Raw genomic sequence first — 3,386 nt, 5'->3', positions numbered from 1 at the left:
TTGGTTGCTTTGTGTTGGTAGAGTGGCTTTGTGTGCTAGGTGTCCTATAGGGCCCAGTGGCTCAGCTCCCCAATTATCTGAGGTGGACACTCTTGGTGCACCCCTTTGTAGGCTTTGTGCACAGTCTTGTTGTAGTTAAGCCTTGATTGTTGTAGGTATCACTGGGAGGAATTGACCTCCAGGCCAATTGGCTGTGAGAATCAGCTGTGTCTACAGTGGGAGAACTTCTGTGCTGAAGACACCGTTCTGGGGCAAGACTTGCTTCAGTGGGGCTTTAATGCTCACTGAGTCTGCCCCCTGCATGTGTTCCTTATGGATCTGAGGAGTTGTAATCTGGATGGTCCCACTCTGACCACTGGGTACACTGGCTCCTGGATCTCTAAGGAGGTGCTAATTTTGCCTCTGCCTGAGGCTACCCAGCAGGAGCTACAGAGAGATCTGCAGATTCCCCTTCCTTGTTTGGGGTTTGGAGGTGCTCAAGTGAGGCCCAGCTGTGAAGCAATGCAAGCTGCTGTGGGTCCTTGGGCCTTCTCTTGGAAGTTCTGGGTCTGTCTGGCCCAGTTGCAGTTTGTTAGGTAATGTTCAGATTGCAAAGGGCCAGGGCATTCATATGCAAGAGCCTCTGCAGCAGCTTGGGTGGGGCGGGGTCTTAGGGGATCAACAGGGCGGAGCAAGCAGCTATGTATGATCCTCAGCCCTGCCCTAAGGGGCCCCGCATCTCAGTGTCCTGGTAATTGCTGCAAGCACCTCCGAGAGAAGGCTGCCCTCGAGTTCGGAGTTCTGCCCGCTGCCAGACCATCCAGTCTCTCCCTGCACGAGTCCGGGTCCCCAGAGACGTTCCGAAACCGGAGTTCAGAGCAGTTGGGGACTTGTGACTCCCTCCCGATTCAAAAAGACATCCACGTCCTCAGTCGCCAGCCCTTGCCGCGTGCGCCTCCGTACCTCTGCACTCCACCTCTGCAGCTCCTCTGAGTCTCAGTGTGCTTTTCTCTTTCCTTCTAGTTGTAGAATTTCCACTCAGCCAACCTTCCTGTGGTTCTGGATGATGTCCGTTTTGTCTTTTAGTTGTATTTTTGATTTTGTTGTGGGAGGCAGCAATTTCTGGTGTTTATGTATGCCGCCATCTTGGTTTCTCTAAACCTTTCTTGAGAACCTGAAAGGCGCCAGGCACTATGACTTACTACGATAGGCAGTAGGGAGAAAAGGTTGAAAGAAACCTGATTGCTAATAATAAGGAATTCCAAACAAACCTAGGATTCTGTTAGAAACTTCATTGAGGTCTGAATATGTCAACTGGGCAAGACCTTTAAGTTCAGGTTGTGGGAAGAAAGGTTAACCTGGGAGAACCTCAGGTCTGAAGACAGCCTTACTGGTGGCTGCTTTAGCTTGAGTACAATTATCTTAAGAGACTGTATCATTATTTAATAATTTAGATAGTTTATATACCTCCTGCACATGGAGTTATCTGCTCAAGTTTCTCTTTGATCATGCTACTTTCTTAGCATAAAATCACCAGTAACTTGCCGTATCCTTGCCTTCAGGTGATCTAAACTTCTTGTCATGGCATTCGAGGCCCTTCCCAGATAAGCCCACTTATATTTCCAGCTGAATCTCCCTGTACTAAACTATTAGAGCCTTCCCCTACTAGCCTGGTTGATTGGCTGACAGCCAGACTGACATTTCATTCCTGCTGCTATACTGAGCTTTCCTTACTCCTACTCCGTGTGTCCAAATGTCCCCTGTACATCAAGGCTAACCCATAAGTCACATCCTAGAAGCCTTCCCAGACCACACCAATCCTCTTTTCAATGAGTGATTCTCACCCTGGCCGGTTTCTCAGTGGTTAGAGCATTGGCCCATAGACCCAGGGATCGAGGGTTTGATTCCTGGTCAAGGGCACGTACCTGGGTTTCAGGCTCAATCCCCAGCCCTGGGTGGGAGGCAACCAGTCGATGTGTCTCTCTCACATTAATATTATTCTCTCTCTCTTTCTCCCCCTCCTCCCTCCCTTCCACTCTCTCTAAAAATCAATAGAAAAAATATCCTTGGGTGAGGCTTAAAAAAAAAAAGAAAAAATTCCTGATTATGTGTTAGGATCACTTACAGAGCTTTAAAAAATTAGATGGGTGAAAAAAATTAAATGGGCGGATGGGGAATGGGGGTGGGCAACAGACCAATTTATTTTATTTTAATTTTTTTAAATTTTCTTTTATTCGTTTCAGAGAGGAAGGGAGAGTGAGAGAGAAATAGAAACAACAATGATGAGAGAGAATCATTGATCAGCTGCCTCCTACATGCCCCACATCGGAGACTGAGCCCAAAACCTGGGCATGTGTCCCGACTGGGAATCAAACCATGACCTCCTGGTTCATAGGTCGATGTTCAATCACTGAGCCATGCCAGCTGGGCTGGGCACCAGACCAATTTAATCAGACTCTCCAGGGATAGCACTTGGCACTTATTAAAAGTTCCCAGGTCATTCTAACATGTAGCCAGGGTCAAGACCTTCTGTTGCAAACAAACATGTATTTTTTTTTACCCCTTTAGCTATATTTTAAGTTTGTTGGAGGATGAACCAAGATGGAAAAAGATGTCAATTTATCGCCACCCAGACATGATATGATGAGGGCCTACACTAAGATTTCATTTGGCATAGTTGCTGGAGGAGGAAGTAGGCAGGATAGCAAGAGGCCATGGAGCTGATGAAAACAACACTGAAGCCAAAACTTCATCTTTGGGGAAAAGATGGCGGACCACTGCTACCACTGCTACCACTTCGTAAAAGTCTCTTGCACGTGTTCCTTGGAAGAAAGAGGTAGGAAGTGATACTATGATCAACACCATCTGTTAGGGCTTGTGTTGTATTCGTTTCCTAGGTCTGTTATAAAAAATTTCCACAAAATGGATGGCTTGAAACCAGAGAAATTTATTCTCTCAGTTCTGGAAGCTAGAAGTCCAAAATCCAGGTATCAGCAGGATTGGTCCCTTCTGGAGGTTCTGAGAAAGAATCTGAGGGGATTCCCATGCCTCTCTCCTAGCTCCTGGCGGCTCCCAACCATCCTTGGTGCTCCCTGGAGTGTAGACGCATCACTCCATCTCTGCCTCCATCTTCATATGGCCTTCTCCCTTGTGTGTGATCAAATTTCCTTTGTCTTATAAGGCCCACCCGAACCCAGTATGGCCTCATCTTAGCTTGCTCACATCTGCAGACTCTAATTCCAAATAAGGTCCCATTCACAGGTACCAGAGGTTAAGACTTGAACATATCTTTTGGGGACACAATTCCACCCGCCCCAGGTGTGTTAGGGCTGCTCTAGTTAAAGGTGCTGGGTAACCTCTGGCTTAAGGGGAAGAAAGAAGTAGATAAACTTATCTACCTGCATAAC

The sequence above is a fragment of the Myotis nattereri genome, assembly GCF_964212035.1.
Source record: "Myotis nattereri genome assembly, chromosome: 5".
Lineage (NCBI taxonomy): Eukaryota > Metazoa > Chordata > Mammalia > Chiroptera > Vespertilionidae > Myotis > Myotis nattereri.
This window is presented reverse-complemented; position numbering follows the sequence as displayed.